At 53.5% G+C, this 7,815-nt stretch overlaps 1 pseudogene; it reads right to left on the reverse strand.

Moving 5' to 3' along the window:
• Positions 1-2,751: 2,751 nt before the first annotated feature.
• Positions 2,752-3,725, reverse strand: LOC132321435 (olfactory receptor 14C36-like; annotated as a pseudogene).
• Positions 3,726-7,815: the final 4,090 nt, after the last annotated feature.

Here is a 7,815-nt window from a genome sequence, read left to right on the forward strand (position 1 = left end):
CATAGCCCAGAGGACAAAGACCTGGGTTCTGTTCATGCCTTCCAGCCTGGCCAGCGCCCTTGGCAGTTTCCATCGCAGGCTGTCCCACACCTGCCCCTGTTTTCCTGCAGCCTGTAGACATCCATCTTGCTTCTCCACCTTGCTCTCCCCTGGGCATTTCTCTGCCTTCACTGACGTCTCCCCACCCTCACCGGCCGTTCGTTGAAACACAAAGCCATGGTCTGATCACCAACTCTCACTGGGTGACCTCTTGCACCACAGCTCTACCCTTCGAGTGACATTTCTTCTTCCTCATGTCCAGGCTCCACTTTCCAAGCTGCACTTTGTAGCACTTTTTCTCTCTCCTGCTTTTTCCCACCACCAAGGAGAGATCAAAATTCTCAGAAAGCACCCTTCAAGCACGCGACCTAACTCATCAGCCTTCTTGTGGCCCTTCACCTGAGCTGAGTGCGTAAACTCACTGTGATCTTCTAAACCACGTGACTTTCCCTGGCCTTTCAGCTTCTTGGATAGGCACAAACAAGCCCTATGCCTGCTGCTGTCCCGTCAGGTACTCAGGCAGAAGGCACATGCCAACCCATATCCATGCCCTATTCCTGGATGGGGCTCCACCATGTGGAGGGATAATAAGGACATTCAAGAGTGTTGGCCCAAATGCTAATCACTGAGGGATTCTGGGTATGACTGCCTTCTAAAAAGACTTTGTACTGCTGATGACATTTGGGCCTCACCATCCAGCCAACTTCCCACCCACCCTACCATCCATTTCTTCAGCCTTGATAGCATCAGTCCGGCTCTAAGGAGACTCTGGGAGATGATGTCAAAGGCCTTGCAAAAGTCCAGGTACACAACGTGCCCTCGTTTCCCCTAACCATTCTGGTTCAGCAATGCCTTTCTTGTCCTTCAAGGGCCTGGAGATGGCTGCAGGACAACTTGCCCCATGTCCTCCTAGAGTCTGAGGCAGGCAGGCCACTTGCAATTCTGTCAATCCTCATCCCTGCCCTTCTTGAAGAGGGGTTTGATGTCTGCTTTTTCCAAGGACCACAGAACCTCCATGATTGCTCCGGCACTTTTGAGGTCACAATCCGGAATCACAGGCAAGGGTGATGTAGCAGTCAGGAGCACTTGCAATGAGCCTGTCCAAGGCAGCTGAGATGAATGTCGCTGGGAAAATGGAAATTTGTTCTTGGAGTCACACACAGAAATGTCGGAGCTCTGCCAGGTGCCCATGTCTCAGCTGGTCTCTTGCAATCCTCGTACACACGAGGGTGATCAGGGACAGGAGTCCTTGCCTTGCACGTGCAGAGGCAGTGCACTGCAGCAGTCACAGTGTCTCTCTGACCTCCTGCTGCTGCTCCCAGAGGCTGGGAGGCACCTCAGCCCTGCGGTGTATCGCCCTGCTCTGCACTCATCTGAGATGCTCCACGGCATGAGGAATGGACACGGGGACGTCCGTTCAATGAAGCACATCCCAGTGCTGCATCCAGGTGCTTTCCCAGGGGATGTTACTCTCAAAGTGAAGTGACCTTGAGACACTGTCTGTCCCAGAGGCCTTCATGGCAGCCCCAGGAAGAGCTGATGGCATTTGTGCTCACTTGGGTTCATCTCCCCACACGCACACGGTGTGCATGCTTACGTCTCGTCTGTACAATGCAAACCTGGACTTCTGACCTGGTCATTCGGTGTCCCTCTGTGGAGGGACAAGCAACCTCTCCGAGCTGGGGTGAGAGGCCAGTGCTGGACATGGTGGTGGTTATTGGCTGGTGTGTGACGACTGCCCTGGGGCAGCTGCCCGGGGTGTCCAGCGAACACGGGCACAGGCCAGACCCTGCTCTGCTGGTCCTCCATGTCTCTCGCAGGAGCCCGGCTGTGCGAGGACCCTGCTGTGTGCCCCCACCCTGCCCACTCACACACTTGAGCTGTTCACTGGAGTTCTCCTCTCCGGGGCACTTGCCATCCCAGCCATCCCAGCCCCTCTCTGAATCTTGCCACCTCCCTGCCCTCTCCCCAGCCAAGCCCAGCAGAGCAGCCCTGGTGGGACTGGTCCCACAGCAGGAAATGGAGGCCAGTGAGAATGTCCATCCAGCCGGCACGCTGAGGAGATCTCCGCTGCAGGCAGCTTGCAGCCCCAGGTGCCAAACTTGCTCCCCAGGACGGCATGAGAGAATTGGCCCAGGGGATGCTCAGGAAGGGCCTTTTGCCCCTGGGACAGGGCAGCCTGCCCCCAGCTGCCATTCTCAGCAAAGGGTTTCTCTTTCTATGTCACCCCTGCACACACACAGTGCCCTGCTCTTCTCCTTGCACTGGCCAGCCACCCCTGCACCCCCTCCCCAGGCTCCCCACATCCTCGAAGCTGGCGGCGTTGCTCTGAAGAGCAAGCAGGCTGTGGTTCCCAGGGCCATGGGGTGAGTCCACAGGGTCATGCTGGTCATGCTGGGAGGCAGACCCAGCTCCCGGTGACTACTGCCCCCTTCACCTCAGCACACAGACACTGCCCCACGTCTCCAGAGAAGATCTCAAAGAAAGGATCTCAGGCAAACCACCCTGAGCAGGGTCCTTTATTTTGTTTAAACACACAGCTCCCAATTTATACAAAGTCTCTGGGTCACACAGGACAGGCAGATACTGAAATAGAAATAGGATGAAGAATGACTTCCTTTTTGTGGACAGCATTAATACAACCAAGAAAAGCTAAAAACCAAAGAAACCAAACCAAACAACCTACCAAAGAGAGTCTGGGCATGTAATGAGTTATGTGACAAGTGATATGCAGAAGAAGATGGGCAGTTCATTGCCGCTTGGGAAAAGCAACCAGTCATGAGTTTCCTTAGGGCATCCTTGAGCTCCTTATTCCTCATGCTGTAGATGAGGGGGTTCACTGCTGGAGGCACCACCGAGTACAGAACTGCCATCACCAGGTCCAGGGATGGGGAGGAGATGGAGGGGGGCTTTAGGTGGGCAAACATGATAGTGCTGATGAACAGGGAGACCACAGCTAGGTGAGGGAGGCATGTGGAAATGGCTTTGTGCCGTCCCTGCTCTGAGGGGATCCTCAGCACGGCCCTCAAGATCTGCACATAGGACAGAACAATGAAAACAAAACACCCAAAACTAAAACAAGCACTAACCACAAGAAGCCCAACTTCCCTGAGGTAGGCGTCTGAGCAGGAGAGCTTGAGGATCTGGGGAATTTCACAGAAGAACTGGTCCAAGGCATTACCTTGGCAGAGAGGTAGTGAAAATGTATTGGCTGTGTGCAGCACAGCATAGAAAAAAATACTGCCCCAGGCAGCTGCTGCCATGTGGACACAAGCTCTGCTGCCCAGGAGGGTCCCGTAGTGCAGGGGTTTGCAGATGGCAATGTAGCGGTCGTAGGCCATGATGGTGAGAAGATAAAACTCTGCTGACATGAAAAGGACAAACAGAAAGACCTGGGCAGCACATCCTGCAAAGGAGATGGCCCTGGTGTCCCAGAGGGAATTGGCCATGGCTTTGGGGACAGTGGTGGAGATGGAGCCCAGGTCGATGACAGAAAGGTTGAGAAGGAAGAAGTACATGGGGGTGTGGAGGTGGTGGTCGCAGGCTATGGCGGTGATGATGAGGCCATTGCCCAGGAGGGCAGCCAGGTAGATGCCCAGGAAGAGGCAGAAGTGCAAGAGCTGCAGCTCCCGCGTATCTGCGAATGCCAGGAGGATGAACTCAGTGATGGAGCTGCTGTTGGACATTTTCTGTCTCTTGGTCTGGGGGCTCTGTCCAAAAAAGGAAAAAACAGGAAAAATTAGGACAGATTTCTCTGAGAAAACCCACTCCATTTTTCATCGCAACCCCACGCAGTTGGAATACATTTCCATTCTCTAGTTTGTGCTGGCTGAGTGTGCTGTGAGGAGCAGGAGCTCTGCCCTTCTGCTGCTGAGGAGTCAGCTTTGCTCTGCTGCAGTGGGTACATGGGAGCTTGTTTGTGACAGCTCCGATGATCACAGTGGATGTCAGATATAATCCACCTTTCATGGAAAAGTGGAATATCTGCACTCATGACTGAGAGGAACGTGCCCTGAGGAAGAGGGGCTTAGCATGTCTTTTTGACAATATTGTCTGTGGTTTTTTTTTTACACCATCACATCTGGCAGGTGTTTTTTTTAGGGGTAGAAATCCTCTTTTTTATGACTGAAAATGTGAAGAGTCTTGAGATGGGACAGGCAAAAGGTCTCAGCTCTTTGTAATTTAATGCAGAGTCAGGAGAGCTGCAGTGTCTATCAGTTCTTTTCCCATCCACCCTGTCCTTTCGCTTGTGCTGCCTTGAAGATGACTTCACACACAAATTACTCTTTTAAAAAAACCCTAAAACATGGACTCTGATGAGACCAGAGTAGTCCTGTTTCAAAGGACAGCTCTGAAAACGCTTCTCTAGCCCAGCCCAGAGGTGGAGGTGTGATGGAGAGGGCAGGATACAACCACTCACAGAGAGGGGCAACTGACTCTGTGTGTGCAGTGAGCAAAAGAACTGCTCAGAGAAGTGCTAACAAGAACTGGGCTGTTTGTGCCTTCTTCAGAAGAGAGAAATAAATTGCCATCACCCACTGCCCACCCAAGAACCAATCGGAGAAATGTCAAAGCACAGACTCCTGCCCTTGCAGGTAAATGCTGCCTTTACCTCCCTCTTCAGAACAACCCTCTGCACATATCCTCAGAGTGATCTGGAGTTGTGAGCAGCCCTGACCCACACGGCACCCTCTCAACAGCAGAAGGACCCTGCCATTGCACTGGTCTCTCCTTCCACCCCCAGCTTCTCCCCACAGCGCCGTGGGGAGCTCCCCGGGCAGGCTGAGTGCTGACCCTGGCAGGCGGCAGAGTCCCTGCCCCAGCACCCAGCCCCGGGGGTGCAGGGACCCTGCTCGGAAGGACAGCCCTGGGCACCCCTGGCTGCACACCCACCTTCACACCCTGCAGCCGTCCCTGGCAGAAGGCAGCCCTCATGCCCTGTCCCGCTGATGGTGCAGCAGGGAAGCCCTGCTCTGGGGCACCTCCTTCTCCTCTATACAGGAGTGACATTCCTGGGTACCATGCCAGCTTTACGAGAGCCCTCCATGAACTATAGCTGCATTGCCCTGCACCCAGAGACTTACCGTGTCAAGGGCTGTGAAGATTTCTCCTCCAGTGAGCTCGCCTCTGTCCTCCCACCCCAGACTGCCTTTAACCTCTCTCTGCCTCACTCCTCTCCCCTCGGTGCCTGCAGGCAGTGCCCTCAGCCCTGCTGCGCTCTGCAGAGGAGCTGCTCCTGGGCAGAGCTGTCTCTCGGCAGTGCTGCCCGCTTGCCATGAGCTCCCTCTGTCCCAGGAGCCCGGCACAGCCTCGCAGCAGAGTAGCAGCCCAAGGTGTTTTAATGACCCCTCGGGTGGGTTTGCTGCCCAGTCCATAAACGTCAGACAGTGAGAGGGAGTTGAAGAACCCTCTCAAGAAGTCAGTGTCTGATGCAATCTCCACTGTTTCTTGCAGTGTTAATGGGTCCCACGGAGGGACATTGCTGACAAAGCCTCCCCAGGGGCTGCTTAGAGCAGAAAACTCCAGGCAGTGATGACAGGTAGGCAAAGGCAATGTGAAGGAAGAGATTCTGAGTAACCCTGGATGTGTTACCTAAAGGCAAAGGGCCAAGCTCTGACCCCCAGCCCCTGGGAAGGGAGATCCGGTCCCTCACACATTGCTCAGGGCTCTTCCTGGGGCGGTGTGATGTGGGGATGGGCAATGCCCAGGGCAGGACTATGGTACGATACCTCCCAGGCTCCCAGGTGGGGAAGGGGAGGGAATGAGCCCCGAGTGCTGTAAGGACAAGGTGCTTCCTCATGGGTGTCAGTGGCAGAGACAACAGCCACAGCCGAGGAGGGAAAGAGCTGATCTCTCTTGGGGGCTTTTCTGACTTTCTCCATCCCTCTCTCATCTCCACCATTGGCTGTCCTACGGTCTCCCACACCTGCACCTCTCTCTGCAGGCTGTAGACATCCACCCTGCTACCCCACCTGGCTCTCACCTGAGCATCTTCCTTTACTGATATCTCTCCATCCTTCCTCGTTGTCCCTTGCAACACAAAGCCTTGGGTTGATCCAGTCTCCTTCTGGGTGACTTCTTATACCACAGCACTGCCCTTCGAGTGACATTTCTCTTTCCTTGTGTCCAGTCTGGAGCTCTCCAGCTGCCCTTTGTGCTATAAGTTCTCCCTCATGCCGCTTCCCCCTATGAAAAAAAGATTCCATCATCCCTGAAACCACCTTTCCAGCAGTCTCAGGCTAATCCTATACTGCTCTGAGCCTCTCTGTCACTGGGTCAATGCTGCCCAGGTCCCTCAGCCGCCCCACACAGGTCATATTCACCCGGTCCCATACCCCATCTTGGCAGACCTGCACTCAACACTCTCTAGTTCCTCCTGACTTCTCCAAATTGGGGAGCCGCCCACTGGGACACACCCATGTGTGTGGAGCCACACCAGTGCTGAGTCAAGGGGGATGATCACTCAAGTTGTCTGGGTGGCCCACACTCCTCCTAACACAGCCCCACGTGCAGCTGCCCTTGTTCATAGGGACCGTACGCTACTGGTTGTAGTGCATCCCTCGTAGTGCCCAGGCCCTGCTCCTCAGCTGCTCACGTCCCAGCCTGTCCTGATGTATGGGGTTATTCTCCCCACGCCCCCCACCACTGCAGCTTGGATGCAGAAATGTTGAACCATACGACTGTCACAGAGTTCCTTCTCTTGGGCTTCCCCTCCCTCCACCATCAGGAGTCCCTCATGGCAATCGCTCTCCTGGCTTCACACCTGGTAATCTTAGGGACAAACCTGCCGATCATCCCCTCGTTCTTGCTGAAGGAGACCTCCACAGTCCCACGTACTTTTCCCTCTGTAACCTCTCCTGTTTGGAGGTTTTCATCACCATATCCATCATACCCAAAGCTGTAGGAAACTTGTGCATGGCCAGCAAAGCCATATCCTGCCCAGGCTGCTTAACTCAGTGCTACTTCTGCTCCCTTCTGGGCTGCATCTTCATGTATGTCCAGCCTTCAAGTCACCACATTTCCTGAAACAAGGCAGTGGCCCTTCTCAACACAGTGCCAACTCCTTTGATGAGTCCCTTTGTTTTCAGGCTCAGGAACCAGCTGATGAAAGATGCTCTCAAGGCAGGTTTCAAAAGAAGTGGGATAATCTTCAGAAACTGCTTTTCCACCTGAGGAGAGGTGTTGTAAGTGGATTTTGAAAGGGGAGAGGGGTGGGGAGGGCAAACACATGGTTATGATGCATCTGCAGAAATGAGACCTCTCTTTCTTAGCAGTGTAAGATCTCCTTAATCGAATATCACACCAGACTCTCTTCTGCAACACGTCATCATAAGATGACCCTGCATAGCAATGCCTTTCAAATGACCTACAAGCACTTTACAAACCCTGGTGAATACCACAGTGGCATTTTCTAAGCGTGCAAACCAAGACAGAGAGCAACAAGCAGAGGACTTCATCCCTCCATGGCACACCCAATTCTCAACAAGCTTCGCCCTCGTCCGGTTCTCATGCAACTGCGCCTTCCTTCTAAATCTGGTTTCCTGATTATTTTGGTGGCAGATCTTTGCTGAACCTCTTAGTCTTTAGGAAATGACAGGACATAGGTGGAACACAATGAAGAGAACAATAACAGCTTAATTTTTCCACCAAGTGGAAAATACATCTCCGTTAACGTCCTGGTCAGAACAAAAACATGCCTGAAATTCAGTCCAGTTGAACTGTTGAGAATGACCTCTCTTCTAATTTGGTCCAGAATCTAGAATATTGGTCAGGAAT

The sequence above is a fragment of the Gavia stellata genome, unplaced genomic scaffold (assembly GCF_030936135.1).
Source record: "Gavia stellata isolate bGavSte3 unplaced genomic scaffold, bGavSte3.hap2 HAP2_SCAFFOLD_42, whole genome shotgun sequence".
Taxonomy (NCBI): Eukaryota; Metazoa; Chordata; class Aves; order Gaviiformes; family Gaviidae; genus Gavia; species Gavia stellata.